General features: G+C 37.0%; 1 non-coding gene across 1 annotated transcript; it reads right to left on the reverse strand.

Annotated features, from left to right (window-relative positions):
- Positions 1–6,327: 6,327 nt before the first annotated feature.
- On the reverse strand, positions 6,328–6,433 carry LOC122238249. The gene has a single exon (XR_006217198.1). It is a non-coding gene; the product is annotated as a U6 spliceosomal RNA (small nuclear RNA).
- Positions 6,434–9,087: the final 2,654 nt, after the last annotated feature.

Raw genomic sequence — 9,087 nt, forward strand, 5'->3', positions numbered from 1 at the left:
CTATATGGCAATGAGAAAGAACGAAATATGGCCCTTTGTAGCAACGTGGATGGAACTGGAGAGTGTGATGCTAAGTGAAATAAGCCATACAGAGAAAGACAGATACCATATGTGTTCACTCTTATGTGGATCCTGAGAAACTTAACAGGATCCCATGGGGGAGGGGAAGAAAAAAAAAAGAGGTTAGTGTGGGAGAGAGCCAAAGCATAAGAGACTCTTAAAAACTGAGAACAAACTGAGGGCTGATGGGGGTGGGAAAGAGGGGAGGGTGGGTGATAGGTATTGAGGAGGGCACCTTTGGGATGAGCACTGGGTGTTGTATGGAAACCAATCTGACAATAAATTTCATATATTAAAATATAAAATAAAATAAAATAAAATAAAATAAAATAAAATATGGTCTTTGCCAATGTAATAAGTTAAGCTCAGGTCATACTGAATTAGTGTGGACCCTGACTCCAATGACTGGTGACCTTGTAAGAAGAGGAGATGAATACACAGAGTCACACGGGAAGAAGACCATGTAAAGACAGAGGTAGAGAGTAAAGTGGTGTAGCTACAAGCCAAGGAACACCAAGCATTGCCAGATACGACCAGAAGCTTGGAAAAAGTAAGGAAGAATTCTTCCCTAGAGCCTTCAGAGGGAGTAACAGCTTGATGGCACCTTGATTTCAAACTCAAGCCTCCAGAACGGTCACAGAATAAACTTCCGATGTTTTACATCACCCAGTTTGTCGTAGTTTGTTAAGACAGCTCTAGAAAGCAAATACAACGACCAGTCCTCAGCTCCTTTTACTGGATGAGAAAATGTTCGGATGTTTCAATCACAAAATTTACTTCTGTTCCCCCATAGAACATGTTGACTTATTTGGTGCTTTGAAGAACAACCAAATGATTCTTCAGCTGCTTTTTCAGGTAAGTAAAAGGAAAAATGTTACATTGGTTGACTGTATTTTTAAATCATTCAGTGCCCCTCTTGTTAGAAAAATTGATTTTCTCAACTCTGAACTGCAGTAAGCAATCACTGCGGTGGATTAGGAAGAATGAACCTTCTAGTGGAAAAGGAGACAATCAACTGAGAATTGCACGAAGACAAGTATCACTCTATCCATCTTATTTTCTAAGTAATGTTTTCATCTAACTGATTTGTAAAATCAGTAATTCTAACATTTAAAAAATATGCTGGCATCTATTTATTCATATGATACCAATTTCTCATTTTTTGTGGGAGGAGTAAAAAGAAAACAGTCAACAGATTGTAACATGTCTTTTACCAGGAATGATAGGATTTATGGACATTAACATTATATTCTAAAAATAATTTTAAAATATCAGTAGGATGAGCATGGGAATGGAGATCAAAGGGAGACTTGGGGAAGAGACAGAAATAAATTTGGACTTAAGAGGGCTCATTAGGGGCGCCTGGGTGGCTCAGTCGGTTAAGCGTCTGATTTTGGCTCAGGTCATGATCTCATGGTTCGTGGGTTCGAGCCTCACGTTGGGCTCTGTGCTGACAGCTTAGAGCCTGGAGCCTGCTTCGGATTCTCTGTCTCCCTCTCTCTCTGCCCCTTCCCCACTCATGCTCTGTCTCTGTCTCAAAAATAAATAAACATTAAAAAAAATTTTAAAAGAGGGCTTGTTAGTTCTTATTTACGCATTGTTTTCTGGTTTGTTTATGAGTCTATTTATCTTTGCTTAAAAAGTGGTAAGTGATTGAACACCCTTTGTCCTAACCCTTAAGAAGAGTGAGTTTGGTACATAAGACTGGGTTCTCCTCTGATAGAGGAGCAGGGGGAGCATCATAGTCATTCTGCTCAACCAAGCTAGGTGACTCTAAATGAGACATGGCAGACACTTATCTTGCGGGTATCATGTCTTATTGGAGAGGAAGGTGGGGAAGGAAACAAGTTTCTTGACACTTTACATCACCAGTTTTCCTTACTGCTGCCAACAGCCCTCTCCTGGCTGGGGGTTAACACCCTACCAGTGTGCTGCAGAAGAACACAGTATCGGCAAAGTTGGGGGTAACTTTTTCCTGTAAGTCGGCAACAATTGTGAGATTTTTTGCAGTAATTTCTCAATATTTCTAACATGTCTCATTATGTAATCTATCTCTGGCCTCCAAAGAATTAATTAATTTCACAAAACCCAAAAAGTAAAGAACAAGATAAATTATTTAACTTAGCATTATAACATTTTGCACTGCTGAGGAATTAAATATTTATTGATTTTGTTAGTGTGGAAGTTCGGGTTCATATTTCCACAAGTGACAAAGAGCTTAAAGCTTATCCCTTTAAGAACAAGGCATAAATTGGAGGGAATTATAATATTAAAATTTCATAGAAAGAATATTCTTGTGACTTTACAAATTATGGTTTACACTTTCAAAGTTGAAACAAATCACGGAAAATAGCCTACCCAGTGTCCTTCACAATTCATATGCCCCTGTTCTGTCTCTCATTCATTCAAAAATGTTTGTTCTTTCCAAGAAGCAGCACACTGCAAAGAATCTCAAAGGAAAATAAGTCACTGAGAAGGAAATTATCCATGGCATAAAGTAGCAGAGATTGTGTCCTTAGATATCATTATTTTTCTGAGGCCCATCAATGAGAATATGTGATATCTGTCTCAAAGTCTATGAGTATCTACATGTATGCTTGTGTGTGTGTGTGTGTGTGTGTGTGTGTATCTGTGAGTTTATGTTCATGCATTGGTGGGTGTACAAAGGAGAGAGAAAGAATAAGAAAAATTCTTTTGTATGAAGAAGGGAGAATAAAATGTAACTTGAGCACTTTATTTAATTTTTGATGACTTTTTTTGACTCTCTTCTATCAGGAGTCAAGCTCCATAAAGAGAAGACTCAATCTGTTATGTCACTGCTGCAGACCCAATGAAAAGAACAATACCTGTGAAATATTAGATATTTTATAAATATTTGTCTAGATAATGAAATAAATGAATAGGGAACAGTCTACACTGAAATGTAGTTTAAGCTAAGCACAGAAGAACAAATGATATATAATTGCTGGAGAAAAGAGTGAAGCAGTTATATTTGGCAAGTTTAGAAAAGGCACATTCTTTATTGAGATAAAATTTACATAACAAAAATCGTCTTTTTAATCACCTTCGAGTGTACAATCCAGTGGCCTTTAGGACATTCACAGTGTTATGCAAGCATCACCAGTATCTAATTCCAGAACACTTTCATGACTGCAAACAGAAACCTTGTACCAGTAAGCAGTCGTTACCATCGTCCCTTCCCCCTATGCCCTGGCAACCACTCATCTGCTTTCTGTCTCTGTGAATTGCCTATTTTGGACATTTAAAATAAAAGTAACTTCACAATGTGTAGGGTTTTTGTGGAAACTAATAGGAGTTCACACTGTCAGGGGAATACTAATCAAGAGAAAAAGACCTGAATCTCAGTAAAGGAGCTTTGTGGTGCATTAACTTGTGCTGACCCAACACTGTATGTCCCAGCCCTGCCATGATCTTGAATATAACACCTCAAGTTTCCCAGGATAGGTCTCTAGTGACAAAGGGGGCACAACAGATCATATTCTCAAAGAAGTGTGATTTTTCTCTTGACCTGTTTGGAAGGTCTTTGAAGGACGTATCGGTACATCATTTTTATGACTGATAAGTTGATTCTCACAGAGTTCGCCAGATCGTTCACTCCTTTTTTAAAAGTAGTTGGTTAACCTTCTTGAGCACAGCTGCCTCCCAATATTATTTCTTTTTGTTTAACCACACTATTGGGGCATAACGTCCTTGATCTGCTATGGAGATACGATTATGATTCTCAAACATTTCTTCTCAAGTGGTCCCCCAGCAAGTACCCCTAGGCCCCTAGGGCAATAAAAGAATGTTCTATGGGAAGTGGGGTTGCAAAGGTCTACTTGTCTTGTGGCCTGTCAGACATACTTCTTTTCATAAGTCCCCTTAACAAATCATTTCTTGTCAGGCTGAACTTGTCAGCCTTCCTCTTTGGTCTTATGGCTTTTTTTGGTCTTTGTAGGTTATTTTACATATGCCTCCCTTTCATGGAACACAATGTTATATTCGTTTCAGGTACACAGTATAGTGATTTGATATTCAACTCTCACTGCAATAAGTGTGGTCACCATCTGTCACCATACTCTTCACTACTTTTATGGAGGGACAGGAGTTTCCCACTCCATTGGTTTTGCTGAAGTCACACATAAAAATTTTAATTGCTTCTATTTTCAGTTGAATTTTGTTTCCAAAGATTTAGAACATACTGACTTTTCAATATTTCTGAACATTATCACAAAATAGATTAGATGAGGAAATGGTGGCAATGCTTGTTTTCAAAACCCAGGTGATTTGTTAATGTGTGAAGCAGCCTAGAAGGAGGTAAATAGGGGATAAACGGTAAGTGATGAGCTAGAAAATATATGTGCTCCGTGTCAAGAATTTCAAATCCACTGAACAAATTACTTAGGGACTAAAAATATAAAGAAATAGGCTGAATTTTGTCCATGGATCACCAAATTTTTACTCTAGATTATTGTCAACCTGGCTAAAATTTCCCAATGACCTTTGTAGTGTAGATATCATGTATAATCTTTTAATATGACTCACTTACAATGATTTTTCTCATTCTAAGTGTAGGTTGTGACATTTTTAAAGCATAGTTTACATGTGACACTATTAAAAATTATGGTTTTTTTTCAGTTTAGTTATTTTGAAAGAGGGAGAGTATGAGTGGGAAAGGGGTAGAGAGAGAGGGAGAGACAGAATCCCAAGCAGGCTCTGCATGTTAGCATGAACCCTGACACAGGGCTCAAACTCAAAAACCATGAAATCATGACCTGAACCGAAATCAAGAGTTGGACCGACTGAGCCACCCAGGCACCCCATAAAAAATGTTTTATATTATATACAGGTTAATTTGACAATAGCATGTCTATTCAGTCCATGCCATCTGTCTGGTTATAATAAATACATATATTATTTCTTTAAAAATATAGTTCATCTATTTTGATCACAGACTTATTTAGAGAAATTGGGGGATTCTTTTCACAAAGCAATTATTTAAAGTTACCATCGCTAAATTGTGTCTGGTTCAAGAAGTCCAATTAAGAAAAGTACTTTCTTTGTACTTTCTTAAAAAAAAAAAAGACTTTATTTTCAGAGCAGTTTTATCTTAACAGCCACACTGAGTGGAAAGTACAGTATTTCTATATACCTCCTTCCCCCACACACTCACAGCCTACCCCATTGTCAGCATCCCCCACCAGAGAGTTACATTTGCTTACAATCAATAAACCAATAGTAACACATCATTATCACTCAAAGTCCATAGTTTACCTTAAACTTCACTCTTGGTGTTATATGTCTTATGGGCTTTGATTAATGTATAATGACATGTATCAAACATTATAGTATCATAGACAATAGTTTCATTGCCCTAAATGTCTTCCGTGTTCCACATATTTATCCCTTCCTCCCCCTATACTCTGGCAACCACTGATCTTTTTCACCATCTGCATAGTTTTGCCTTTTCCAGAATGTCATATAGTTAGTATCATGCAGTTTGCAGCCTTTCAGATTATCTTCCTTCACTTTGTAATACGTCTTTAAGGTTTTCCCATGTTTTTTCAAGGTTTCACAGCTTTTTTTTTAGTACTGAATAATATTTCATTGTCTGGATGGGCCACAGTTTATTTATCCTTCACTTACTGAAGGACATCTTGGTTGCTTCCAAGTTCTGGCAATTATAAATAAAGCTATTATAAACATTCACGTGCAAATTTTTGTGTGGGCATAAGTTTTCTAGTCATTTGGGTAAACACCAAGGAGCACAACTGCTGGGTCATATGATAGGGATATCTTTAGTTTTGTTCGAAACTGCTAAACAGTCTTCCAAAGTAGTTGTACCATTTTGCATTCCCACCAGCATGAATGTTGTATTTTCTCTGTTGCTCCACATCCATGCCAGCATTTAATGTCATCAATGTTTTGGATTTTAGTCATTTTAATGTACGTGTAGTGGGAACAATCTTATTGTTGCTTTAATTTGCAATTCTTTTTTTAAATTTTTTACAATGTTTATTTATTTTTGAGAGACAGAGACAGAGCATGAGTGGGGGAGGGGCAGAGAAGAGAGGGAGACACAGAATCCAAAGCAGGCTCCAGGCTCTGAGCTGTTGGCACAGAACCAGATGTGGGGCTCGAACCCACAAACCATGAGATCATGACCTGAGCTGAAGTCGGACACTTAACTAACTGAGCCACACAGGCGTCGCATAATTTGCAATTCTTTGAAGAATGATGTCGAAGACCTTTTCATACACTTGTTTGAAAAATATGGAATGTGTCACAAACTTACGTGTGCACATGCTCAGAGGATATGCTAATCTTCCCTGTACCATTCCAATTTTAGTATATGTATTTCCAAAGTGAGCATTGTCCTTTCTTTTGACCCCCAGGGTAAAGGATGTAACAGACATACAATAATGAAATGAATTGGAATGTGCCACTCATGGAACTGTCGTATCTATTTCTATAAAATATAAATAAGATCAGAGCTGTGGATGCAGAAAAGGAGCAAGAAGCATCTGGGAATATGGAAGAGAAAAAATAGTAGAAAGGAAATGTACTTTCAGACAGACCACAAAGGCACCACAGGTTCAGTGTGCACAGACAAAAACAGGGCAGATTTTGCAGAGGAAATAAAAAAATGGACGGGAGCGTTATTAGAACTTAGTTTTAGACACGTAGCAAGTGTTCTCCCAATATCTGATTCTTTCACATTTTCCTCCAGTCAGGCCCTGTTTACACAGAGTTAAGAAAATTCTATTTTAGGGGCACCTGGGTGGCTCAGTCGGTTAAGCCTCCGATTTCTGCTCACGTCATGATCTCTCAGTTTGTGAGTTCCAGCCCTGCGTCAGGCTCTGTGCTGACAGCTCAGAGCCTGAAGCCTGCTTCAGACTCTGTGTCTCCCCCACCTCTCTGCCCCTCCCGTGCTCATGCTCTGTCTTTCTCTGTCTCTCAATAATAAATAAACGTTAAAATTTTTTTAAAATAAAATAAAATTTAATTTTAAAGTGTGGGAAAAGAATGTGACCCCACACTTATAAAAAAAATCAAATTGCTTAGGGAAGGAATATTATTTTAAGTTCGAAACTGGATACCTATATTTTAAGATGTCTCAGATTCCATCAGTGTACTAGACTCTGTTTTGGTGCTGGAAATTTTTTTTTTAATGGGACAGACCATATGAGTGAAATCGCGTGGTATTTTTTTTCTCTGACTAACTTATTCCACTTAGAATAATACACTCTAGCTCCATCCATGTTGTTGCAAATGGCAAAATTTCAGTCTTCGTGATGGCTGAATAATATTTCATTGTATGTGTGTGTTTCAGAGCAGTTTTTCCCACATCCTTATCCATGCATCAGTTGATAGACATATAGTTTGACTATTGTTGATAATGCTGCTATAAACATGCATATACCCCTTCAAATCTGTATAATTCGTATAGGATAGGTTTTTTGTTTGTTTGTTTGTTTCTTTGTTTTAGTTTATTGAGGAACGTCCATACCGTTTTCCAGAGTAGCTGCACCAGTTTGCATTCCCACTAACAGTGCAAAGGATTCCTTTTCTTCACATTCTTGCCAACCACTGTTGTTTCCTATGTTCTTAATTTTAGCCATTCTGACTGGTATGAGATGATATCTCATTGTAGTTTTGATTTGTATTTCCTTCCTGATGAGTGATGTTGAGCATCTTTTCATATATCTGTTGGCCATCTGTATGTATTCTTTGAAGAAATGTCTGTTTATGTCTTCTGCCCATTTCTTACTGGATTATTTATTTGGGGGAGTGTTGAGTTTGATAAGTTCTTTATAGATTTTGGATACTAGCCCTTTGCCCGATATATCATTTGCAAATGTCTTCTCCCATTCTGTAGGTTGTCTGTCAGTTTTTGTTTTTGTGGGTGTTTTTATTTATTTATTTGAGTGAGAGAGCACACGTGAGAGTTGGTGGGGAGAGAGAAGGGAGAGAGAATCTTAAGCAGTCTCCATGTACAGGCCCGGAGTCCCACATGGGGCTTGATCTCATGACCATGAGATCATGACCTGAACTGAAATTAAGAGTTGGACACTTAACCAACTGAGCCACCCAGATGTCCTGCCTTTTAATTTTGTTGATTGTTTCCTTCACTGTGCAAGAGATTTTTATCTTTAAGCAGTCCCAATAGCTCCTTTTTGCTTTTGTTTCCTTAGTCTCCAGTAATGTGTCTAGTAAGAGGTTGCTATGGCCGAGGTCAAAGAGATTGCTGCGTGTGTTCTCCTCTAGGATTTTGATGGTCTCCTGCCTCACATTTAGGTCTTTCATCCATTTTGAACTTATTTTTGTGTATGGTGTAATAAAGTGGTCCAGATTCATTCTTTAGTATCTTTAAAGGACTAAATGAAAAACAACATCTTAAAACTTCAATTCTATACTAGTGAAAATATTTTTAAAAAGTAAAAAGGAAATACTTCTTTTCTATTATAAATGGTAAAGAAGTTTTTTAGGAAGAAAGAAAATGATTTTAGATAGAAACATGAATTTTCAAAAAAGAATATAGACCACCAGAAATAAATACCTATTATTCTATTTCTATTATTTCTATTCTAAATACCTATTTATTCTATGAATAAATATCTATTATTCTTTTCTACTTATTTCAATCTCTTCTTAAATGTTGAATTTTAAGAAAAAATAATAACAGGTCTGAGGTATATAGACTATGCAAAAGTAAAATATATTAAAACAATAGCATGAAGGCCAATGAGGGGAAGAAACTGAAGTATAATATTACAAGTTCCATGATACACACGTCATGGCATAAAACCACTTGAAAGTAGACTGTGAAACACTAAAGATGCACATTATAAAATCTAAAGCAAAATAACAAACTGTTATTGTTAATAACACAACAATGGACATAAAATGGAGTGATAAAATAGATAATTAATAGATAATTAAAAGATGTGAGAAAAAGAAGGAAAAGGGAACAAAGAAAACTGGACAACTGGAAAAAGATAGCACCATGACGGTTTTATTCCTACT

This window comes from Panthera tigris, chromosome B1 (genome assembly GCF_018350195.1).
Source record: "Panthera tigris isolate Pti1 chromosome B1, P.tigris_Pti1_mat1.1, whole genome shotgun sequence".
Lineage (NCBI taxonomy): Eukaryota > Metazoa > Chordata > Mammalia > Carnivora > Felidae > Panthera > Panthera tigris.